At 46.6% G+C, this 27,056-nt stretch overlaps 1 long non-coding RNA gene across 1 annotated transcript in view; it reads left to right on the top strand.

The window, feature by feature from the left end:
- The window catches only part of LOC139060730 (uncharacterized), a 76,428-nt gene extending 49,789 nt beyond the window's left edge, over positions 1 to 26,639 (top strand). The window contains exon 3 of the long non-coding RNA XR_011514987.1: positions 26,288 to 26,639. This is a non-coding gene — a long non-coding RNA (uncharacterized lncRNA). The remainder of the gene's footprint in view (positions 1 to 26,287) is intronic.
- The last annotated feature ends 417 nt before the right edge of the window (positions 26,640 to 27,056 follow it).

Genomic DNA, 27,056 nt, shown 5'->3' with positions numbered 1-27,056 from the left:
GGACAGTATCGTCAGCGTACTGATACAGGCCTGCAGGCACGGCATTTGAAAGGTCGTGCCTGCAGGAAGCTTCACTGCTCATTGAGGTTTCGGTTCAGTAGTTGTTGAGCCATGAGGGTTAGCATGCTACATCTTGCATATTATGTTTTGTTTGTAGAACAATATTGCACTTTGAACAATGTAGTGCCTATTTAAATGAACTGACAAGGAACGCTGAAACTCCAGGCTAGTTGGGTCTGCACAAGATATGATACACACTGTACTGCATTCATTTAGTGTTTTTGTCACTGATCTCATGCACAAAGGTCATTATCATCATCATTTATTGGTCCTTAAAGACCCCTGGAAGGGGCATTACATAAGGGGGGGAAACATTGAACACAACAACGCAGGTCACTAGCAAACATTGTCACAATCAGTGATCAGCAGGGTATATACAGAAAAAAAGAGTACAAGAACCCTTTAAGCATATACAAATATAAAAATAGCAACAGAGGCAAACAGAAGAAGACAATAATTTCCACATCATGTTTTCAAATAGGATGTCAGCAATTGCCGGAACTTAAATGGATCGCGTTCTATAACAATATGATCTGGTAATGAATTCCATTCTTCAATTGCAAGAGGCAGGAATGACTTGTTAAATGCGTTAGAGGAGCCGTGCAGACGTAGAATGCTCATGGAGTTGAAAAGACGGCGTGATGTTCGGGGAGGTGGTAGCAGAAGAGAGTCCCGAAGCGAAGGAAAACAGAAGTATAGTTTATGAAATAATGCCAAACGGGCGATTTGTCGTCTGTGTGTCAGAGGCTCGATGTCAAGCGATAATTTTATATTGGTAACACTGGAGTGAGTGTCGTAATCGGATGAAATATATCGGGCTGCACGGTTTTGAATGGCTTCTAGGCTATCGATTAGGTAAGCCTGATGTGGATTCCAAATTGGGGAGCCAAATTCTAGTTTGGTTCGGACGAAAGTTTTGTAAGCTAGACTGCGAATAGAGGGAGGGGAGAAGCTGAGGTGCCGTCTGATAAACCCAAGTGATTTCGATGCATCAGCTGCAATCTTCGTGATGTGCTCGGACCAGGTGAGTTTGCTGGTGATGTGAATTCCAAGATAACGGTAAGATTCAACTTGAGAAAGGGTGGTTGAGTACAACGAAATATGCGTAGCTGAGGTTAGTACGCTTGTGTGTTACCTGCATGTATTTACACTTTGATACATTCAGCTTCATTAGCCATGTCGAACACCAGTCTTCAATTCTGTCCAAGTCATTTTGAAGCAATAACTGATCGTTGGATGTGGTTATGCGGCGGTACAAGACGCAGTCATCTGCGAAAAGACGAATGCTCGACGAAATGCTGGAAGGAAGATCATTTATGAAGATTAAAAACAAAAGTGGGCCGAGCACCGAGCCCTGCGGGACACCAGAAAGAACTTCAGTTGTGGGCGAATGAACATTATCGATGACAGTGAATTGACAACGACCGGATAGAAAACAACGGATCCATGTTAATATCAGCGGATCAAGACACAAGCATGAAAGTTTGGCTAAAAGGCACTCATGGGGTACACGATCGAAAGCTTTCGAGAAGTCACGATATATAACGTCCGTCTGAAATGAGGAATCTAAATTTAGGTGAAGATCGGTTGTGAAATGGAAAAGTTGGGTTTCGCAAGAGTAACCGGGTCTGAAGCCGTGCTGGTTTGGAAAAAAGAAGCTGTTGGAATCAAGGTGAGATGCAACTTGTGAATATATTATATGCTCCAGTAGTTTGCAAGCAATGCATGTTAGTGAAATCGGTCGGTAGTTAGAAGGATCAGAGCGGTTACCTGCTTTAAAAACCGGTACTACTTTGCTCAGCTTCCAGTCGTCTGGAAGTGAGCCGGTAGCAATCGATTGGACGAATATTATTTGCAGAAACTGGCTTGATATGTCCTTGGTGCATTTCAGTATCTTGGACGATATATTATCCGGTCCAGGGGCGCTGGAAACTTTGAGCCTTTCAATAAGTTTTATGATACCATGTGTAGTGATGATAACGGGCGGCATCTGTGAAAACGGAAACTTAGATAGGGGAAGGATACTTAAGGTCGGTTCATTAGTAAAAACTGAGGAAAAGTAAGAATTCATTACATCTCTGCGTTTGTCTGGTGGAACTTCATAACCGTTATTGCTAACCAATGAGATGTTATGTGATGACGTAATGGCGGGAGTTAAAATTTTCCAGAATTTTTTTGTATTGGAGCGAATAATGTCCTGTAGATCCAGATGATAAAATTTTCTTTTTGAGCATCACAAAAGTTTTGTTTAATCGCGAAGACAACAGAAATACTTTTCCCAATGCAAAGCGCTAGCCGAATGTTTTGCTGCTCGGAAGAGTCGTTTCTTTTTATTTGACAGTTTTCTGAGGGCATTAGAAAACCAGGGTCTGCTGGCATCGCCTCGAATGCAAACAAGGGGTACATATCGGTCAACGAGTGATAACAATTTTTGTTTGAAAAGCAGCCAATTTTTATTTACTGTTCTGGAAGTGGAGGACATGCGGAAGTAATGAAAAAACTTGTCCAGCTCGATGATAATATTCTGAATGTCAGCCTTCTTATAGTCTCGTATATATTTGACTGATGGTTGACGAGTAGGGATGGGTACGGACAGTTTGAATAATAAGGAGCAATGATCGCTGAAACCGGGAATGCATGATAATGACTGAATGGATTCAGGGTTCGAAGCAAGAACAAGGTCAAGAGTATTGTTTTGGCGGGTTGGCATGTCAACTATTTGTGTAAGATTAAAGGTAAGAACTAAATTAATAAACTCTTTCGATTGGCCACTGTGCGCCGATAAGTCGAGCTAGTTAATGTCAGGGAAGTTGAAATCGCCACCAAGTAAGCACCTCGCGCGGGGATAGCGGTCCTGAAGGTCCAGTAGAATTGAATACAAATGGTTAACAAATGAAATGTCGGCGTCCGGGGCACGATAGCATGCAATTAAAATGATTGTACTGGAAGGCAGTGTTAATTTCAGAGCAACAATTTCATGATTACTGATTGGTAAGACACAGAATGAGGGCACACTCGACCTCACGAAAACAAGCACACCGCCACCCCTCCGCCCCACTCTGTCGCACCTGTACACCGTGAAAGATCGCACACCGTGTAGCAACTCATCATTCGAGATATCAGAAGTTAGCCAGGACTCAGTAAATATTGCTATATCTGTACTGCTATCATTTAGGAAGGCTTCAACAGCGTCTTTCTTCGGCAAATAGCTGCGAATATTGGCTAGAAGAACCGCCAAATTATGACAAGTTGGTTTGAAGTATCTCCCGCAGGGTGGCTGCGGTCGGGGGCGTGGCGGCGACAAGTAAGCGGGTGACGGTTGCTATAATTGCACTTCCTGGACAGAATTCGTTTCGGAATTGTATATGAATTGTCTGCCGTTCATGGTGAGCTTGTCGAATCGAATCTTAAAGTTAGTGCTCCTTTCTCGGGCGTAATTGAAAAGCATTTTTCGGGCTGTTTGCAAGCGTGTTGAATAATCATCACGAATTGCATAAGACGTATCTTTAAGCTTAGGTCCCGCTGATAGAATGTTTGATTTAACTTTGAAACGCCCGAATTTCACAACTATAGGGCGCTTTTTGTCTGCCTGGAATCGCCCCAGCCGGTGCGCTCGCTCAATGTCGTCAGAATTTAGGTTAATGCCAAGTTTCTCTGAACAAAAGGAAATAATCTGGGTCTCGGACTCTGCCCAGGTTTCGCCTTTATTATCCTTTATTCCGAAAAAAATCAAATTTGACCGGCGAAGGCGATTCTCGGCGTCATCACATTTGTTGGTAAGAGCTTTGATTTCCGCCGAGAATTTCTCAATACTTGTTTTCAAGGCGCAAGAAGACGAGTCGTTCGATTGATTATTCTCGACAACTTTTTCCAGTGCGTCGACACGCGAAGACAGGCGGCCGACCAGACCTTCTATATTAGTTTGGGCAGCGCGGATTAGCGAAAGTTCTGCGAGAACAGTGGTTTGGGACTGCTCCAGGCGGGACAGTGTGTGTGAAATTGAAACAAGGGATACAAGTTCGTCACCGTTAGAAGGGCCGGGATTCAGTTCCACATCCCGTGACATGACAAGCAAGAGAGATACCAAATTGACATTGAGGCAAAAATAACATGAAAAACACAACAATCTGCGGTGACAATCAAGCAGGTCAGAGGGGCACGACACTGCGACCAAAAAAGGACTACTGGTTCGGAGGCAACTATCGAGAGGAAGGTAACTAACCTGCGCAAAAAGGAGCGGTTTCATGACCTCGTTCGTCACAGCGGCATGCCCCGAATGGCCCCAGAACGGAAGCGGTATTTGTAGGCAAGGCAAAGCTGCTGAGGTGGCAGTACTGCGTGGTTGCCAGGCGAAGAAATCGACTGTAGCTGGATGCGGAGGATTCAGCCAGTCTTCTGCTGCTTGGTCGCCATCCACAGGAGGCTGTGTAGCAGCGTCATCGGGTTGACCAGCGGTGGCGGGATCGATGAGGCCGAAACCGGAATGTAGCGGAGCAAGGGTGCATAGCAGGAAAGCCTGCGCAAAAAGGAGCGGTTTCATGACCTCGTTCGTCGCAGCGGCATGCCCCCATTCACACCTATCCTACATGAAATGCAGTTACTTCTTTGAAGCTTCATCTAGTCCTTGAATTTGCTGCATGCTTATGTCTAAGGGAGTTTGTTTGGTTCCTGTTAATCTAGTACATCTAAGCAACTGCTATCAAATGCCCATAGTGTTCCCTTGCATACACAAAGCATTTTTGGCCCTTTCAATGCACAATACTGATTACATTTGACACTTGGGGCTCGTGCAAGGCGCCATTTAGTATTATATGCTTGTCTACATCTGATAATACCTTCATAGCTGAGTCATTCCCATGCCAAATGCCTTGGTTATTACTGTGACCATCTCACTCTTTTCCTTTAGAATCTGCTTGTCCACTTTTAAGGAAGCATCCCACGACACAATGTCTCCATCCTAGTGGTGCTATGGAGTTAACTTATGTGGTAGTTGTAGCATATGACGTCAACTGAAGGCCACTGAAGATAAAACTCTGTGAGAATTCCTTTTGCACAAAAAAATGCAAACAATACAGAATAGTCAAAATGTAGTTATCTGGCAAGACTGGCTGCATCCATCATCTTTGTTTGGTGCAATTCTGAGGTGGCTCCATGTTACAAGACGCTTGGCGATTATTGCCATGTGACTGTTTGGGACTCTATAAAACACAAGAATTGCCCTACTCCGGCTTTTCTCTTTGTGCAGCGGCCAACGTTATTATTCGTCCAATCGCACCGTGTACTGTTCGTGTGTCCATAGACTTAATTCTTCACCACATTGCTTTTGCGGTATTTCGTGAGTGACCCATGAACTCATCTTGGGGTGGGACTTATCTTTGGCGTTCGCTTCTATCTCTTGTCGTCAGCGCCTCGCACAACTGGATGCCACTGGCAATTCTCTTCCTAACCTCGAGGAACGCATTCGTCTCGTCACCTCTTCCGATTACGTTCTTTGGCCACCTAGAGAAGAGATTATAGGTGTCAACTCCTGTAACATTGTGGATGGCGGCGTATTCATTCTACACTATGACCATACCCTATCTCGAGCAATTCTGATTACCCCTGGCCTTATTTGCTTCTCTGAGGGGTCTGCATTGCTTACTGCAATAAACCAAATCGAACCCCAACTGTTGCCTCGTGGATCAATTGTCATTTGAGCTGTTGACACTCATGTCGTTACAATTGTCACGAAGACAGCTCAGTGTGTTCTTGCGTCTATTACCGTGCGCTGAACAAAGTCGTGCGCAAAGATGTTTACCCCGTGTCACGGATGGATGATGCACTAGATTCACTCCATGGTGCTGAATATTTTTCTAGCCTTGACTTTAGACCAGGCTACTGGCAAATACCGATGTCCAAATCCGACAAAGCAAAAACAACATTTGCTACCCCTTTGGCTCTACGAGTTCAGTGCGATGCCTTTTGGACTCTGCAGTGTGCCTGCCACATTCGAATGCATGATCGATAAGTCTTATGTAGCTTGAAATGGAAAACCTGTCTGTGCTATCTCGACGACATTGTGTTTTCAACCATGTTCTCAAACATTTGCAACATCTTGATGAAGTCCTTGCCTGTCTTGCAAATGCTGGTTTGCAGCTCAACACACGCACACGTGCGCGCGCACACACACACACACACACACACACACAAATGCAGTTTGGCCAGCAAGGCCATCAAAGTTCTGGGGCACATAGTCAGCAAAGAAGGTATTCGACCGGACCCCGAGAAGCTTACTGCCATCCTCGAATTTTGTGTCCACTGCGTCAAAAAGACATGCACAGTTTTCTTGGACTTGCTTCTTCCGGCACTTCATATGCAACTTCGCTAATTTTACGTCCCCGCTCCATCAACTCCTCGCCAGTAATGCGCCCTTTGTTTCGTCCGACGAATGTGAACATGCTTTCCTGCTTTTGCAACATGCCCTGACGTCAGACCCAGTACTGTGCCACTTTGATCCGACTGCGCCCACCATCTTTCACAATGACGCTAGCAGTCAGTCTCGGTGCCATTCTACTGCAATCTGACAAGACATTCCGAGAACGAGTAATTGCTTATGGTAGTCGTGCACTAACCAGTACAGAAAATTACTACAGCATAACCAAGCAGGAGTGCCTTGCTGTTGGGCAGTGCAAAAATTTCACCCTTGTCTTCATGGCCGCCATTTCACAGTCGTTACAGACCATAACACACTGTGCTGGCTTTCATCGCTGAAGAATTTATCAGGTCACCTGGGTTGCTGTGTGCTTCACCTACAGGAGTACGATTTCAATGTCACCTACAGGGCTGCAAAGAAGCATCAAGACACCAATGCTCTCTCTTGCTACCCTCTGCCAAATCATGACGATTCACCATAACCTCTCCGTGATTGTGTACGTCCTGAGTCCTCTTCATCGGCTTTACCCATTGTAACCCTCGAATGGCTAAGACACGACAGCCCATCTGTCCTTGTGTCCCACTAATGCATCGACCCATACTGCTGAACTATTCTCCAACGCATGGAAGATTCTTCGTCACCTTCAAATGCCTGACTTCGTCGACAACTTAATCAATTCAAGCAGCACAGTGGGGTTTTACATCGAAACATTTATCAGATCGATGGCAACAAATGGGTCCCAGTCATACCATGTTCTCTGCAATGTGAGGTGCTTGAAGCCTTTCACGATCATGCGACAACTGGTCATCTAGGCTACCACAAGACTTACAACAGAATATGAAGTCGCTGCTCCTGGCCTGGCCCATCTTCAGCCGTTGCGAAGTATGTTGCACCCTGCGTTCATTGTCGAAGCAAACCCAACAGCTCCTTCTGGCTCTTTACAACCTCTGCCTTGTCCCGCTTCGCTTTTTGAAGTAGTTGGAATAGACTTGTACGGTCCTCTTCCCATGACCTTACATGGAAATTGTTGGATTGCAACGGCCATAGACCATCCAACACGCTATGCGGAGACAGCATCTCTACCATCCGGGACTGCTGCTGAAATCGCCGATTTCTTTCTACACAACATTATCTTACACCGCAGCGCTCCGTGCGTTCTCCTCAGTGACCGCAGCAGTCTTCTTCTCTTCTATCCTTACCGAAGTTCTGTGCACCTCTAACACAATTTGCAAGACGACTTCCAGTTACCATCCGCAGACCAACAGGTTGACGGAGTGTTTTCACCATACCCTCTTTGACATGATTGCGATGTACAGTCACGTGCAATATGAATTGCAATACCGGTGCCCGTGGTCGAAGGGGCTCCAAGGCTGTACGGCTGTGCAGACACATGGTAAGTTCCAGACCGAAACACAGCTTCAATTAGTGGTGTCTATTAACTCTTTCGGGACCGGGGAAAAAACAGGCAATTCTGATGGGTGTCAAAAATTATTTTTTATTACGAATAGTCATTACGCTATATTGCTGCAATGTTTATCAAAATGTAGCTAATTAGATGGTCTTTCATGCATAAAGAAAGGTTAGACTTAAAAGTGATATATAATATTTTTTAAAAAATCTCAAATTCAAGATTTGCTGAAAGAACAACATAAAAAAGTTGGAAAAGTCATGGATATAAAAGTGGAAAAACATAATAAAAAAAATTCAAGATATACAAAATGTGCTACAATGCCTCCTTTCTTGCTTGTGAAAATTTGGCACGCGTATCTACAACTGTCTTTTTTTTGTGTGAAATCTAGCTTGCACCAGTGGTCAGCCACTCAGGTCCCACGGTTCTTGTGCCACTCGACGAAGCAGTTCCGGGCAGTCGTAAAACACAAGTGAACTTGGCATGTGCTGCAAAAGACATTAGTTTTTTGCTCGATTTTCTTCTGCTCATAGCACAGCTTGCAGTTTCTGCGTTTTGCCACTTTTTCCGGCTTGTGGAGTGCATGTTTTGCGACGGGTGGTTGAGGCGTGTGTGCTTGCTTGGCACCGTCAAGATTCAGAAGCTGCCGAATGAGCTCTTCTCTAAAAGCTAGGTGGTCAAACCCGGCAGTGCGTGCCAGCTCAGGAATCTCTGGGTGCAATGTGCGGTGAGCTTGGAAGAGTATGAAACTGTTCACACATGCAATATCGATGCAGTGGAAGAACAGTCTTCCACCACCGTACGCTTCTCATGAGAACATTATAATATCCAATCATTTGATCCGATTTATCTACGCCTAGCATGCCAGCATTATAATCATGGAACTAATTACGTCCCACATTACGTCCCACGGCACACGGAAAGTCCGTTTTCGTTAAACTATAGGCTGCGGCGAGCTCGCAGCGTGGTCGGCGTGGTCTGTGAGAAGTGACGAGCCTTTCCGCACTCGCAACAGGGCATAAAAAAGTGCGAATCGACGCAAAACTCGGCCTAGAAACGTGCTTCGCCACAGCCGACCCAGATGTCGTTTCCCGCACCGCCACCAGGCGCCGCTACTATACCTCAAGCTCCAGCGCAAGACGCCCATAAGCTGGTACTTCATTCTATGACGCAAACTTCGACGCTCGTCGCAATGGACCTTGACACCGACAGATTGGCTCGCGATGGTGGGCTCAACTTCAGCGATTTGAGTACCGACGAGTGCGACCTGCTGCTGAGGGCTCGCACTGCCGGCGTCGTTGCGTACTACGACGGCGGCCTCGACACCGGCTCTTCGGAGCGGGAAAGCAACGAGGGCTTCCCACGACATCACATGGACGTGGCATTCTCGCTGCTTGTTCCAAATGAAAGTTTCGCGAGCCAGCAGAACCCTCACAGGACGACGCGATAACGAAAGTACTGAAACTCCAAAGCGTGCGCGGCGCAGAGTCGTGCGCGCAGAGTCGAGCGAAAACGAAACCTTTCGACCACCCATACTACTGAAGGGTAACGTCAAAATCTTAGTTTTTGTTAGAATCGAGTAGACGTAGACAAGTAGCATTTTCTTCCGTCTTATAATCGAATGAAATGATATTTTTAATACGAGTAGTTGAGTATTAGTAACATAAATTAGGTGCAGCGGTGGCGTAGAGGTAGAACACCCGCCTCGCGTGCAAGAGGTCCGTGGTTCGAATCCCGGTGCCGGCAATTTTCCACCGGACTAAAAAAAAAAAATCCGCGTGTTGTTAAAATTGCACAAACAGGCCTGGAGTGTGGCCTGATCCCGGTGACCAGAACCGGTAACGCACTCCCTCACCAGAGCAGGATTGGCCACCCTGGTGCAGTACTTGGCCACAACCTCCTATATGAACAACACAATCAAACCCCGGCCCTCAGTCCCCAGCAGCTGTGAAGCAACTGACCACGGCGGCGGTCAGACCTGCGACGCTGCAGAGGGTGCTAAAAATCACTGGCTCCGGACAGGCCGCCATTGGAATATGAACCTGGCAACGTTTAACGCTAGAACGTTATCTAGTGAGGCGAGTCTAGCAGTGCTATTGGAAGAACTAGAGGGCAGTAAATGGGATATAATAGGGCTCAGTGAAGTTAGGAGGCCAAAAGAGGCATATACAGTGCTAAAAAGCGGGCACGTCCTGTGCTACCGGGGCTTAGCAGAGAGAAGGGAACTAGGCGTCGGATTCCTGATTAATAAGAATATAGCTGGTAACATACAGGAATTCTATAGCATTAACGAGAGGGTGGCAGGTCTTGTGAAACTTAATAAGAGGTACAAAATGAAGATTGTACAGGTCTACGCCCCTACATCCAGTCATAATGACCAGGAAGTCGAAAGCTTCTATGAAGACGTGGAATCGGCGATGGGTAGAGTGAAAACTAAATACACTATACTAATGGGTGACTTTAATGCCAAGGTAGGCAAGAAGCAGGTTGGAGACAAGGCAGTGGGGGAATATGGCATAGGCACTAGGAATAGCAGGGGAGAGTTATTAGTAGAGTTTGCGGAACAGAATAATATGAGGATAATGAATACCTTCTTCCGCAAGCGGGATAGCCGAAAGTGGACGTGGAGGGGCCCGAACGGCGAGACTAGAAATGAAATAGACTTCATACTCTGCGTTAACCGTGGCATCATACAAGATGTGGACGTGCTCGGCAAGGTGCGCTGCAGTGACCACAGGATGGTAAGAACTCGAATTAGCCTAGACCTGAGAAGGGAACGGAAGAAACTGGTACATAAGAAGCCGATCAATGAGTTAGCGGTAAGAGGGAAAATAGAGGAATTCCAGATCAAGCTTCAGAACAGGTATTCGGCTTTAACTCAGGAAGAGGACCTTAGTGCTGAAGCAATGAACGACAATCTTGTGGACATCATTAAGGAGTGTGCAATGGAAGTCGGTGGTAACTCCGTTAGGCAGGATACCAGTAAACTATCGCAGGAGACAAAAGATCTCATCAAGAAACGCCAATGTATGAAAGCCTCTAACCCTACAGCTAGAATAGAACTGGCAGAACTTTCGAAGTTAATAAACAAGCGTAAGACAGCTGACATAAGGAAGTATAATATGGACAGAATTGAACATGCTCTCAGGAACGGAGGAAGCCTAAAAACAGTGAAGAAGAAACTAGGGATTGGCAAGAATCAGATGTATGCGTTAAGAGACAAAGCCGGCAATATCATTACTAATATGGATGAGATAATACAAGTGGCTGAGGAGTTCTATAGAGATTTATACAGTACCAGTGCCACCCACGACGATAATGAAAGAGAAAATAGTCTAGAGGAATTCGAAATCCCACAGGAAACGCCGGAAGAAGTAAAGAAAGCCTTGGGAGATATGCAAAGGGGGAAGGCAGTTGGGGAGGATCAGGTAACAGCAGATTTACTGAAGGATGGTGGGCAGATTGTTCTAGAGAAACTGGCCACCCTGTATACGCATTGCCTCATGACTTCGAGCGTACCGGAATCTTGGAAAAACGCTAACATAATCCTAATCCATAAGAAAGGGGACGCCAGACTTGAAAAATTATAGACCGATCAGCTTACTGTCCGTTGCCTACAAACTATTTACTAAGGTAATCGCAAATAGAATCAGGAACACCTTAGACTTCTGTCAAGCAAAGGACCAGGCAGGATTCCGTAAAGGCTACTCAACAATAGATCATATTCACACTATCAATCAGGTGATAGAGAAATGTGGGGAATATAACCAACCCTTATATATAGCTTTCATTGATTACGAGAAAGCATTTGATTCAGTCGAAACCTCAGCAGTCATGGAGGCATTACGGAATCAGGGTGTAGACGAGCCATATGTAAAAATACTGAAAAATATCTATAGCGGCTCCACAGCCACCGTAGTCCTCCATAAAGAAAGCAACAAAATCCCAATAAAGAAAGGCGTCAGGCAGGGAGATACGATCTCTCCAATGCTATTCACAGCGTGTTTACAGGAGGTATTCAGAGACCTGGATTGGGAAGAAATGGGGATAAAAGTTAATGGAGAATACCTTAGTAACTTGCGATTCGCTGATGATATTGCCTTGCTTAGTAACTCAGGGGACCAACTGCAATGCATGCTCACTGACCTGGAGAGGCAAAGCAGAAGAGTGGGTCTAAAAATTAATCTGCAGAAAACTAAAGTAATGTTTAACAGTCTCGGAAGAGAACAGCACTTTACAATAGGCAGCGATGCACTGGAAGTCGTTAGGGAATACATCTACTTAGGGCAGGTAGTGACTGCGGATCGGGATCATGAGACAGAAATAATCAGAAGAATAAGAATGGGCTGGGGTGCGTTTGGCAGGCATTCTCAGATCATGAACAGCAGGTTGCCATTATCCCTCAAGAGAAAAGTGTATAATAGCTGTGTCTTACCAGTACTCACCTACGGGGCAGAAACCTGGAGGCTTACGAAAAGGGTTCTACTCAAATTGAGGACGACGCAACGAGCTATGGAAAGAAGAATGATAGGTGTAACATTAAGGGATAAGAAAAGAGCAGATTGGGTGAGGGAACAAACGCGAGTTAATGACATCTTAGTTGAAATCAAGAAAAAGAAATGGGCATGGGCAGGACATGTAATGAGGAGGGAAGATAACCGATGGTCATTAAGGGTTACGGACTGGATTCCAAGGGAAGGGAAGCGTAGCAGGGGACGGCAGAAAGTTAGGTGGGTGGATGAGATTAAGAAATTTGCAGGGACGGCATGGCCACAATTAGTACATGACCGGGGTTGTTGGAGAAATATGGGAGAGGCCTTTGCCCTGCAGTGGGCGTAACCAGGCTGATGATGATGATGATGATGAAAATAAATTACGGGGAGACCTTTCGTCATCGGTTTAGTACCGGAATGTCGCTGGGGGGTCTCAAATCGTGTCATGAATTTACCTCAATTTCTCGGTTACTAAAGCTCTGTTCGCGATTATATTGACGCCTTAGACGTTCTAGAACATTGCTCTACCACTTTAACTTGACTTTCTGGTAACCTTTAGTGTCCCTTTAATGATTAATAATGTATGTTATGTTCCTCTTTTTTTGTCTATGTTACCTAGTGTATATCATTTATTTATTTCAATGCCGCAGTTTGTTTTGCATTGTTATTGTGGAAATATTTCACTGTTCTTTCATATATTGTATAACTGCAATGTTTTATGGCCACTATATAAATGTAATTTATATGGCGCTTGATGTGTTACCCCATGCAGCCATATTGTACCTAAGGGGGTGAGGTTACCTCAAGCCGCGTCTGTGCGACTTTTTGCCCTCATCCACCTCCACTTACCACTCCTCTGTACATGTGTGTGTGTAAATGGAAATTATTAAATCAAATCAAACTCACTTGAGAAATTTACTGGTGCTTGCTGCTGGAGGAATATACATGACGAATCTGTTTGGCGAATTGACACAGGCTGCTCAGCCCAATTTTTTTAGTGAAGTATGCCTGCTGGACCGCATCGCTGCAGCCAGAAAGAAGTCGAAGCGTCAATGATTAGTAGTATGGGACATATTGAAGATATCGAAATTCCCCCCGGTGGAGGGTCAGAAATCAAGTGAAAGTATATGCAAGGCTTGTGGTGCTTTCTTTATTAATGTTTGCGATTTGATTGGAGCAAACTTAATTTGCCTGCAAGGTTCTCTTTTATGTACCGACGAAGCGAATAGTTATCCGTTTGTATAATTGAATAACGCTGGATCGAGACATGGTGAAACAGAAGGTGCTTGAATTTTCCTTTTGTATACAGGAAATCTAAGCTGCGGTGTAGTAGCTCGAGAATACTTTAGCCATTCCAGTTGGCGCTGTAAAAAACATGCTTTATGGTTTTAATTCGAAGTTGTAGTGAACTGATGGGTTTCGCGAACATAGCGTGCCTCGCCATACGGACAGTCAATTGCTACCGTTGCATGATCAGGGGTGTGCCATATTGTCGATAAAGGCTACTGAGGGCCACTATGAAACATTTCATCACTTTCAATTGAGTGGCTCTCGATCTTAACAAAACTTTTCTCTCAGGTGAGTGCTACTATGGTGTTTGTGAATTAACTATGTAAATACTCTACATGACGCGCCGTCGTGTTAGCAGCCATGAGCAATTCGTTTTTTTGGAGGCCTGTTTCAGAGGGGGATGAAAGTAGCAGCATAGCGTGCCTCGCCATACGGACAGTCAATTGCTACCGTTGCATGATCAGGGGTGTGCCATATTGTCGATAAAGGCTACTGAGGGCCACTATGAAACATTTCATCACTTTCAATTGAGTGGCTCTCGATCTTAACAACAAAACTTTTCTCTCAGGTGAGTGCTACTATGGTGTTTGTGAATTAACTATGTAAATACTCTACATGACGCGCCGTCGTGTTAGCAGCCATGAGCAATTCGTTTTTTTGGAGGCCTGTTTCAGAGGGGGATGAAAGTAGCAGCAAACTTTTTCATAAGAAATGCGCGCCTAACTATTTTTTGCGAATTAATGAATGGCCATATTTGAATAGAACAACACACCAGAGTAATAGGAATCATGATGAGAGCTTCGCTGGGCAGTGTCTTTCTAAAATCAGATAACATGTTGACGCCAACTACCAAATTTTTCTTCCACGTAAAATGCAATGCCTCTCATAGCTAAATACGAAAGGAATGTTAAATGTTTAGCGAAGCATCATACACAACTTCGCGCGTTGAATTTGCAGATATTCTTTTTTTAGTCAAAATTTACCGATAGACACAGCGCATATATGTATTGCAAAACCTAGTAGACCCCTTTAACGCTACTTAGCTTGCGATATCCAAGCCGCAGTTTCTCGACTCACACGCTTTTGAAGAAGAAACTGTGGTTAAGGTATGGCAGCTGAAAGAAGCCGACGTATTCTTCAATACGTACGGCTCGAGCCACCCATGCCCCAAGCATACACGAAGGGAACGAGCGCGCGCGGCAGCCGAGCGAGCCGGAGCGAGCGGCATCCTGGCCGTGACGTCACTCGCGAGAGGGCGCCACTCCTAATTCTCGGGGCCGTTTCATCGGGCGAGGAGGATAGGGCGCGCGGAGAGCCTTTCCTCCTCTCTGGCTTGGGCGATCCGGCGCGGCGCTGCTTGAGGGTATTGGCCTCGAGCTCCACCACTGGAAAAGCTGGCGCCACCGTCGGCGTGACGTGCTAGGAGGGATCACGTGGACATAGCGGCCGCGTCGGCTGCTTCGGGCGCGCCGGAGCGAGCTGAAAACGAGTTTAAATTCCCGCGTACGCTGCGGTTTTCATTTAGTGGCGAAATTTTCCCGCTTCGAGTGTCTCCTTTACAACGCTTGAAAGCACTACAATAGGTAGTAGTGGCTGCCTTTGAAGGCGCGCAACATGGTAGGCTACTGCTCGGTGCCGCAGGGCCGGACGCACGTAACGGAGGCCGGTGTCGGTCTTATTCACACGTAGCCGCAGGACAAGAAGCTGTGTGAAGCTTGGCTCGCGAAACATAAAACCGGCAGTCATCGGCTACAACTCGGGTATGCAACAGGCACAGACGCGAGGAAGATTTCTGCTACGGCGCCCGGTCTGCGATGTTCTCAAAACGCGCACTGAGACGCTCGCCTGAGTCCGCTGTCCGACTAATGTCATGACGGTTTGGTCTATGAACTTGTCGATACTATAGATACTGCCAAGTTCAGTGGAGTGGAAAGGCAGCGGTGAGAAGCACATTTAAAGAAAGCATGGCATATGGTCATGTTTGTGTTATGAATTAATGCACTGGATTACAAAAAAGGAGCAGCGGGAAATTGCACGCTGAGAACGCCGATAAACATACAGTGCGACGCAACTCCAGAAATAGTATTGAAAGGTCAAAGAATTTAGAAGAAAAAAAAGGATTGCATCGTCGCGACGGCACATCACAGTCCCCGTAGGCGCCGAAGTCTCTACAATGAAATTATTTTTGAACAGCTCTGATAGCGCCCACGCAACAATGGTTGCCTGTATACTGTCAAATGCTCATATTCTGCGGCCTAAAGCTCATGGCACTGTGCGAAAACGCGCGCGCGGAGAAAGCGAAACAGTGCGCGGACAAGCATGCAGACGCGCAGTCGGTCGCTGCGAATCTGCGCGATCGCTGCATTGAGGCTTCATTCTATTACGCTCCATTTAGTTATAAAAACACTATAAGAACATATTTCAAATAGTTTGCTCTCGGCGTTTACCTACCTTTCACGCAAGAAGCCGGTTCGGGAGACTCCATCGCGGCGACCGCGCGCAGTGGCGTTCGCTGTACGTATTCGGTAAAGAGATAGCGGCTGTAAACGATTGTGTGCTTTCAGCTTGCCCAAGATTATTATTTAGACAGTAAGAAACTTCTCTCGTTTCGAAAGTACTTACAGAAATGTCCGGGAGAGCTCGCGCGTGGTGTTTTCAGTGAGCGCTGACAGCAAAACCTATGAGGAGCGCGTCACGTGATCCCTCATACTACGGCATCGAGGCGCTTCCGATAGAGGGCGACTCCGTAACTCCTCGCCGCCAATAGACGAGCGCACGCCAAGTTTCGCCCGAGACGCCAGCGCTCGTTTCTCCCCTGGCGGCACGGTTTCCAATCCCCCGGGGGTTTGCTTCCGCCGGTTCCCTTCGCTCGCGCTGAGCCAGAGGAGGCCAGGCTGAGCGCGCGCTGCACGCGAGAAGGCTTTCTCGCGCGCGCTGCACGCGAGAAGGTGTAGGTTTCCGTTGCCGCTTCCCTTCGCGGTCGCGCCCGCACTCAGTTCGCGCTGCGCGCGAAACATCTCTTGTTTGCGACGGCGCCTCTTCGGATGACCGGAAATTATTATTGTGTTGTTAACTGTCACGACAGCAATGTAAACATGAAAAGGTTGATGCCACCAGTGAAATTATACCGATTCACAAGAAAATGGTACGAAAGAAGCAGACGACAGACATGGATTACTGCGGTGCGCCGAGCGAAGTAAACATCTGGCAAACGAAGCGAGATCGTTTATTGATCACTCGTACCGATCTTCTTAAAGGCAAATATAGCGTGTGCAGTTTGTTTCACACTAAGGGGAAAACTCGGAATGTATTGCATCGCGATGCGGCAAGCAATGGAGTCGTGCGGCGGCAGCAGCTCGAGCAGGCGCACACGCTTGAGGGGCGGTGTCGTGATCTGCGTCGTCTGCTACGGCGGCGCGCGCTGGCCGCATTTTCGGGAAGCGTGGTACTGTCAGGGGCAGTGCACCGATTTCATCGGTACTGCGGGAACTGAGCTGATATTCTTTACTAAACGTTGTGCGTCGCCACACTCTGATCCTTCATTGGCGCTAATGGAGTTCCACAAACTTCTTTTGACAACATGGTTCATTTGTTCTTTCGAAGGGCCGGAGTACTGAGCGTGTGCACGTATATTTCTTCACTGTGTGTGCTACCGTAATGAGCAGCGACAAAACGCACCAAGATGTGCGCGCAACGTACTCAGTCTTTGTTTGACTCGAAAGGAAAACAAAGCACTCAACAATGGGAGTCGAACACGGTGAAACAAACGGACACGATTAAATGAACGTTTTAGGTTCAGACAATGAGCTGGAAGTGATTTTTCTCGATAATCATTCGCTACACCAGACAGACCCTGCCCGCCGGTGGGGAATTGGACACGTCACGCTCGGAACTTCAGTTAGTATCTCGTCATGTCCCCAGCGGCAGCGATGACAGCGCTCATCCTGGAAGGCAAAAAAGTGTAGAATGACTTGATCAGGGATGTGTTCATTCGCTGCACGTCTCAGTCACTGATGATGGTGGATCGAAGCCTATCCTCGGGCGACTGATAGAGGGGATGTTGCGCCAGCGATACTTTCAACGAGCCCCAGACATTTTAAATGATGTTGGCGCCCGGGGATTGAGGCGGCCGCTCCAAGAGAGTGACTGCGCGCTCTTCTAGCAGTTCTTGCACAGCACGAGCAGTGTGGATCGGCGTCCTATCGCGTTAGAATATATAGTCGCCTTCCAGAAACGGGCCGTCAAGAATGTATGGAATCAGTACGTCGTCTATGACTGCCATGCAGCGATGAACTTACATTCGAGGCGTATCAGTGGGCGTCGCGCAACGCTTAGCAAAGAATACCGGCTCCTTTCACGCAGTAACGATGTGATCAGCGCCCTGCACCTGACAGTAGAACGTTTCTCGACAATGCGGCCAGCGTGCGCCGCCGTAGCAGACGACGCCGTTCAAGATCCCGCCCCTCGAGCATCTGCGCGAGCTGCTGCGCTTCGAGTTTTCCCCTAAATGTGAGAGAGACTGTACACCGCCCTTCGAAGGAAATGTCCACGCGCACACACCGCGCGCGGCGCGAAACGTGCCCAAACACGAGCAGTGCAGGAGGCAATCAAGGCGGCGCGAACGAGAGATGGGAGAGGGGTACCACCGGCTAATAGAATTTTGCTCCGCATGCGGCGCTCTCAACGCCGGCGCAGCAGCGCCGCTCTCGGTGCCGTTCTTGTCTATTGCTGTCGCGTGCTGCGGAACGCTTTCGAGATGTTTTAGATCGTACTTTGTGAAATTTACGCCATGTCCGTTCATGTAAGGTCGTCAAGGAAGCCTTTCGGTGCATCGGTAACTACAGTAGGCGGAAATATCTCTTGGGGGCGCTAAAATGGGACGCGCTTTATCAGCCGCGGTGTACGTACATTATCAGTCGCGGTGTGTATGTGTTGTGAACTATTTTGCTTATATCGGTTTTAATTCAACAAAGAAAACCGGTGTCTCTGTATTAGCAGCGTGAAATGGTAAATCTGCTCTCTATCTGCTCGCTTGGCGTATAGGGAGTAAAACAAAGTATAAGAGCACATGTTCGTGAACGGCCAACCTAAGGCAACTCAGAAACATCGAAGCGGCAGGCGCTATCAAATATTTCTGATGCACCGGCATCGTTCTCGCGCATTTCAAGGCTAGTAGGCTTCAAATTACCATATGTCTACTCTAGCCTTCCTGCATGAGGCTGATGGCGCTGCTCAACACAGCGATTACTGCGTTCGGTGAACCAGCACGATACATATGTAAGCTGTGCGCTTCGGCATTGCCTTTTTGGCCTGCATACAGGCATAATATATGAAAGGGATCGCATAAAAACAATGCGATGCCTATTTTTGAGGACAATATTTCCGTAATACGCGAGTGTGTCGTAGAGAACGGAACGAACGCAACCGAAAAAAAAAATTCGGTTGTCATCCTCTTCCTCGAAAAAGCAAGATAAAACAGGCTAACGCCGCCGTAGGACCACGCATAGTCACGCCGCACAACGTTTATAAATATATAACCACTGATGCCGTATGCTTGGACCATGCGGTAATAGAACAAACGTATATGTAATCCAGCACATACCACTGCTTAGGAGGCTCGCGCAGTTCGTAAACAGTCCCTTTGCTGGACAAGCTTAATTCAGACTGTAAGGTATGCTGCTATTACTTGCCAAAACTATTTTATTCAGGGGCGGAAACCTAATCCATCGAACCAAGTATAGTCAAGCAATGTAACCTGCAGCGAACGGTTTGAACGCTTGTCAAAGTATAACAGCACAACTCCTATCGTAGCAGAACGGTACCCACGCTGTTACGATCGTCGCTTACGTTTCATGGCTCCTAAACCTCAGCTTAGAAATAGAGGATAATACTGCAATAAGGTCACATTAGTGATTGGAACATTCAGAAATACGCAATTGAGCTCCGAGGCCGATTGTAGGCTCAACTATGCGCGCACACGTCGCGCTGCGTGTTCCGTCCACCTCAACGCCAGCAGAAATTCCGGCCGTGACGCCTTAAACCACTTCCGCACGTCTCACAGAACCGTTTACCACGTAGAAAACGCGCGTCATACAAAAAAGGCCGCATGACAGCGAAAACAAACGCCAGAACCTACCGCCGAGCGTATACCTGCCATGCAAAACATCGCTTTCACCCAAGCCAGTATGGCGCTGCTCATAGGCGGCGCCACTGCGTTCACAAAATGGCGGCGCATACGAAAAAACGGTCTATACCCATGCTGGGACAACCGCCCCCATTGTAGCTCACGTAGACACTAGCGCCAGAGTTCCCTCTAGTAATTTTGTAGGAAACTCTATGACCTCCAAGGGCGACAGCGACGTACGAAAGGCACGAGCTGTGGTTGGCTGAGCAAAACTCGTGAAAAAGCAACAAGAAAAAAAAAAGGCAGGAGGAGGATGCCGCCGGCGCCTTCGTTCCTGGCTATCTTTTCCGAGCCGATCACTAACGCGGGGGAAGGATGAGACATTGGGAGAGAGAGAAAAAAAAAACAGTTCCGCAAGTCGGAGAGCGTGCGCAGCGGGAGTACAGTCCGAGCCTCCCTTCCTCTCGCTCTCACATTTTCCGAGCCTTCCGGGGGAGTTGCGGAGCTCGCGGGTGCAGCGAGTGCAGAGATCGCGCGGTGTTCTTATATCCAATGGTGGGTAAAGATATTGTTCGATATAAACGCACGAATTTCCATACTTTAACTCAGAATTTTCAAGGGGATAATTTACGAGTTCGATACAGACAATAATTGGATATACGTGGGTTTGATATATCCGTGTTTGGCTGTATATGTGGTGGTCATCTGTCACATTACACGGCCTTGACACCATTTAAACACTTTCATAGTTTACGTACCTTACAGGGAATATTTTCGGCCTTTATCTAGCCTCGTTACATCTGACACAATTGTCACTCATGGCATCATTGACTTCTACACACCTCTGGCACTCTTTGGCCATCCCTGACCGTTGGGACAAAAAAAAAAAACACCATACATTATCAATAACAAAAAACTTCGGTAAATTGGGGAGATCAATATTCCAAATATTTGTGCGAAGTTGAGTGCGTGCATCACAGATACTTTGCAAACAATGAATACTCGAAGTAGTGTTCGGGGTGTGCAGCTGTGCCACCTTGTGTGTGCGCTTTGTGAAATATCAATAAACTACCCCAAGGAGAAGTTAACGTAAGTATTCGCAAGTGACGCACTGCCGTCATCGGCTACTACGTCGCGATGGAACTCCGCCTTACACAAATGGTGGGCATCTCTACTTCCATGCTTCGCGAAAATATACCGTTTGTGTCATCAATAGAAGCTTTACAAGTAATTCGCGAACACGCTTTTTGTCATATTTTCCAGGGGTCATACAATGTTTTGCGGGTGTTCTGGGCGAAATGAAAAGGTACGTCATTTATTTGGCGAGATTGAAATGATGCGCACGCGAATTGTAAAGTGCCTGGGTTATATGTAGCCTTTGCATTAAATTACAAACGCAAGAGCTCCAAAGCACTCTTTGTTTTACGAAACGTGCATAATTTAGCCCGCTGCCTTGACCGAAGTACAGACTCCGACAAGGTCAAGTTTATGAAATATGTAGGGAAACCTATGGCAAATTAGTGTGAAAAGGTAAATGTCAATGGCGAAGTTAAATTTTTGTATAGAAAGAAGGCAATTCTTAAACATGCGAATGTTTGCGCTATGCTGCTGAGCGTCTCGAGCTGCAGGATACACGAACTTCACATTTCGGTAAAAAATCAGGCTGACGTCATCAGTCATTTGCAGGCTAAACTGAATAATGTCCTTAAAATATGTAATATGGAGCACTTCAGACTATATGTGATTGATGTTTACCAGCGATGCGATATTCCGCATTCAACCGTGACACAACTACAAATGCAACCAAAATTAGACTTAGCAACGATGGCCGCGCATCTATGGAAAATATGTGCTTAAATTTATATGGGCGTGGGTTAAGTACAACTTTTGCGAAAAGGCTATTAAGCAAATGTCCCACTGACGTTATCAACTACGTATTCTAATGTCGCGGAAGAACTCAACGTCTGGATCTGCACGGCGAAGTTCTTAGTTGCGAGCCTTTCTCAGGAATCGTTACCAATTTGCGTCAGATAACCATTGACTCATTTTTGTCAGCCGAATCAGAGCTCCGCAATAAGCCCGCCGCTCAATCTCATTTTAATGAATGGCTTGCCCATCATGAATTAACACGTTTTCCATCAGTCTTACTGCTGATGACTGCAGAATCTCAAGACAAAATGACAGTGATGTAGATGTAGCTAACCCGCATTTCGATGTTAATCAAGTTTACGAATGATGTCGTTTATGTAGCCTAAAATGAATCAAGTTTATGCTGAAAAGAGAAAGAAATGGCCGCAATTAAGTTAAAAGGGAACGTCTTATTCAAGAAGAGGCTGGTGTCGTACTTGACAAAGAACACCCCCTTGTCGGCTGCAGCTATTTATTTATGAAGACTATCGAGGCATTGCAGGTAGGCTCACATCTCGCTTCCCTCTGGACACGCCGCACATGAGGAGCCCGTGTATCGCAGGTTCGATTCTTGCTTGAGGGAAAGTGTAGGATTTTGAGATCGGCCCATGAAAACATTGAGATAGATCAGAGAACAGGAAAGAGAACTAGTCGGACATTCTATGTTCGCACCAAATGAAAGTGTTAAAAGCGGACGACCACAAACGGGAATATGCGAGTTGCGGCTTACACTGTAGCATTTGCAGCACATTGACAAACGATCAGAAGTCAGTGGTGAAACATTACTTTGCCTTATAAGAATATTAAAAAAATATTGCGTTGGGGGAATATCAGAATTCGCGGATGCGAGTAGTCAAAAGCAGGCGAATTTATTCGTGTGTTCTTAGGTAGCACGGCGAGACTGACTAGTGAAAAAAAAAGACGGCTTGTGATCGACTTTAAATATAGAATCGCTGATTCCTGATTTAGAAAACTACGAAAGCTCCCGAAGAATGAATGTCTACTGGGCGACCAGCTTTGCAAAACAAATGAGTTGTTACCAAGAAAACATGACTCGTTGTGACGTCAGGTATGATACTCCTGCATGATTACACCGCCAAAAACACCAAATGACAAAATACAAGCAAACAACGGCTTCCATAGCAAAACAGAAAACTTCTGAATAACCATTTGCGTTCACATTTGAAAACTTGCGATGCGTTAACAATGGCTTGCTACGAAATCTGGTGTATATTGACGTGTAAAATATGCACGCGCCCTTGATAAAGTTATTCTCAGATTTAAAAGAAAATGTGCAGGCAGGTGTGTTACTTATGGGGTCGCGGGAATTGGAGCCGTATTCCGTGTCAGCGCTACGAGATGCCGCCCTCGCCAGCTCAGCCAGGTATGTGCAGCCTTCTGCGTCACCTTTCGTGGCGCGTTTCCTTTAGTTCTAGCGAAGCGAATACCGTAAAGTTAGCCATGAACATGACAGTGCTTGGTACTTGAATGTCGCTAGCGTGAAGACGCGGGACGAATTGCGCAAGTCGCTGCTGCAACAGTATCTGTAGGAAATGGGCCAGCATGCTTATGTTCAATAATTTAAGCATAATGTTGTACTGAAGCTGGCGGCAGCTTTCCTCTGCAACTGTATACCCTTTGTCTGCCATTCTCGTCTTTTTGTTTATATGAGCCAAATAAATGTTTCCTGCGTTACAATATGTTGCCCAGACACTTCATAAAGAAAGTTCCAAACAACCCAGTAAGTAGAAGGTACCCCGCCAATAAGTAAATTAGTTTGGTGAACACTGGCCACTCCCAGCATACATGCGGGTATTTAACTAACACCCGAACGTAGCTGTACGAAACATTTAATGTCAACCAGTGCAGGAGTTCTGTCCTGGAACCACTTTCAGTGCGATTGCTGGCGCCAGCAGAAGCAGGTGAGTGCAGCCGTGTTCTTCACGGGCGGCTTTCGTGGTGCGTGCACCGTCGCACTAGGTAAAATTAAATACCGCAGATCTGTTCATAAACATGGCCAGTGTGATTCATACGTTTGCGCTAGCGCTATACAAGTGTTTCATGGACGAAAAACAAAACAGCGCGAAAAGACAAGCCTCGTTCTGGTGCTTGTCTTTTCGCGCTGTTTTTCGTCCACCATAAAACAGCTGTATGGCGCTAGCGCGAAAACCAAGCGATCAGGAAATAAAAATTTGACCTTGAAATAAAAATCCGGGCACCTGCCCTTTCGGGTACCCGGGGGACGCTAGAGGAGACTTTGTGCTAAAAGCACAAAGAATCCCCTTGTCCCCCGCGCCGTCCAAGTGGCGGACCACGCCGAACCCCTTCTGCTCTGCAGCTCGTCGCTGGCTGCAGAGCAGGATTCCAGGATTCGAACGTGGGTCCTTGCGAGTGCCGGCTCGACACTCTACCACTCGGCTAACGGCGCGGCATGGCAATCGCCTTACGAAAGACGGCAAGGCTGATGCGAATTCTGCTATCGCATCGGCCGCATCACGCTATCGGCCGAACTGCCGACTACATCATCGCCTGCGTGTTCGAGCATCGAAGATGGGAGCGCTCCCGCGGTATCTGCAGCAGGCGAGGACGCTCGTTTAATTCGCAGGAAGGGGCGGTTTGTGCATGAGCGAGCCACCTTTAACGGCTATACATGTGCGAATAGTGGAAGAAATGCAGATCGCATAGGAGGGGCTTATAAAACGAAACGGCGTATTCCGACGGGCCGTACGGATGCTTGATTTTTGTAAGAGCTAATCAACATGATTTGGGATTATGATGCAGCAGCCGTTTTTCAAATTAGCTTATTTGTTCAAATGCGGTAAAATAGTGGAAGTAAAAATATAGAAGATGGAATGTGCTACAGTTAGAATTCCTGTGCCTTCCCGTGCCTTTTAAAAAGTTCAAAGTATCTCCTTATGGCACAAGTGGTTCATCGCTCAATAAGAACATGGGATGGAAAGGGATTATTTTTTCACAAGAAAATAGTAAAATATATTTGCCTCCATTTTTATTTCCTGCACATGTTATTAAAATCTAACACGTACGCAAATTCGCCGCATGTTCGTTGTGGTTGGTTATATTCAGTAACTATGAGCCTTGTGTGACCACTTTACAAGCAACATAAAATAACCTCGTAAAATGTTTTTCTTTGGCGAGAACTCCGCCGTTCTCATAAAACAGGTTTTATAATATGTTTCCATTCATTTCTGCCAGTATTTTTCAACTGCTATTTCTAAAGTGGCTTTATAATCTTGCCAAGGTAGGCCAGCATCATGCAACTCCAAATCTTTGGCATGGGCTGCCATAAAAGCTGCTCGCGGCAATTCGCGGGAATTCCTACATGAGTAGCAGCAGGATCCAACAGAAACTGACATTTAAAGCTCTCTTGCGCCATTTGGTGTATTGATCCTATATTTTCTGTAGTAGATGCGTTTCTAGATGCGATGAACAAGGCAACCTACGTTATAGCGTTATGTACACGTCTTGTGTTACACGTTACGGCAAATGCGTGTTTGATTTCATAGTTACGTCACGGTTACGTCACATATCCCGTATTGTGTGTGGTACACGTGATCGACTGACGGCCAGAAGCAGGTGAGTGTAGCCGCAATCTTCACGGGTGGCTTTCGTGGTGCGCGCACCGTGAATGAAATAGCGCCGCGCTGGGTAAAATATAGAATACAGCTACTCATGGCTGTGTTCATGACATGGCCAGTAGTTGCATCGGAGTCACGCTTGCGGTAGCGTCATACGACTGCTTCATGGTGGACGAAAAGACGGTGCGAAAAGACAAGTCCCTTCTGGTGCTTCTTTTGCCCACCATGAAACAGTTCTATGGCGCTAGCGCAATATAAACGCGGTTCCTGCGGCTCGGATCGCAAGCTCGCACCTGTCACGAATGAGTTAGCGAGATGAGAGGCGCACGCCTCATTGACAGTGTTGCATCCGTGGCGGTGCGCCCAGCGCGATTCGCCCGCGCAAACGCTTTGCCATGTTTGGCTTCAACAGAGCGAGGACGCTTATGCCTCAGGCTATGCAATGTCAGGCGACGTAAGGAATTTACTCTGCGTTCTGCGCAAAGCGGCTTACTCCGCCCGCTTGGATGGGTAGCTGCTAGCACGTAAAACATGAAAGCAACCAATGCACAATACAGGTGCCGTGAGTACACACTGTACAAAAAAAACGTAGAAATCGTTGAAGATATTGACGCGTGTAGACCTCCCTGTACGTACGCCAGATGAGTGACAGCCATTCCTGCTAAACGCAACAAAAAATAGGCGCTCAAAAAAACTTTTTTCAGTTTCGGAGAGGCACAGATCCTGAGCATGTCAGAGGGGGCGTGGCTGGATGCTGCCTAGGTTTCGAAAAGTCTCGATATTGAGGTAAATATTTCGCGTGCGCGCAAATGAAACACTGGGCCATGTTAAGGAAAGAATAGATTTTAAATTACACAAAAACAAAAAATAGATTTTTTCCGGAAATTTTGCCTACCCTGTTCCCATAACTCGCTCCGAGCCCGTAAAAAAATTCTCCGGGAGAACACGCGCTCTTATTCCACCGTATGTCTGCTCCCTCCCCCTTCACCTTACTAGGGCAGAGGAAGTGCTGAGGAGGCTTGGAGCTGAGGTGGCCCTTACACTGGCTTATCTCAAGGTGGAGCTGGTCGCTACGTGTCCATACCGCTCTGTTCGTGTGATGGAAGCAGATACCACCTAATATGGACATGTACTGGTTTAAAATCAGAATGCTCGCGTCTTCTACTGCAAGCGGGCCTCTGCTTCACTGACAAACAGCTATGGCCGCGGGATACATGACAACAGATTCTGCAAACACTGCTTCAATTTATTAACACGGCTCACAACACATATAATACACATACACACCAAGAATTTTGCCTTAAGGGCAAATCCTTATTGCAATAATAAATGTGCCACATTGGCGAGACCAACGGGTATAGTTCGATGCATTGGCGGTTTGACACACTAGTGTAGCCACCATAACTAGGTCCTGCTATGCACTCTGTCGTGCCTGGCATCGAGCAACGCTCGCCCGTGCACCCATATATTAGGCTAAAATGCACTTGAAGGGCATACTGGAAGTTGTTGCATGTCTTCTAGGAAGCGTTTTGAACGCACTGAAAGGGCACATTTTATGCACTGGGAGTGTCTTCTTTTGGCTCTAAAAATTTTCAGGTGGGCTCATTAATGGCCGAGGTAGAAATATTGCAGTGCCATGAACCCAGATGTCAGCAGGTGGGCTCCACTGTCATGCAAGGCACTCTCCTTGCCATGTCTAGTCTTCGGAGATGAAATTGCTTTCCCGAGTTCTCCGATACCAGACATCGAGGATCGCATGGTGGAT

Source organism: Dermacentor albipictus, chromosome 6 (assembly GCF_038994185.2).
Source record: "Dermacentor albipictus isolate Rhodes 1998 colony chromosome 6, USDA_Dalb.pri_finalv2, whole genome shotgun sequence".
In the NCBI taxonomy this organism is placed as follows: domain Eukaryota; kingdom Metazoa; phylum Arthropoda; class Arachnida; order Ixodida; family Ixodidae; genus Dermacentor; species Dermacentor albipictus.
Note: the sequence above shows the minus strand (reverse complement) of the source record. Positions and strands in the feature narration are given on the sequence as shown.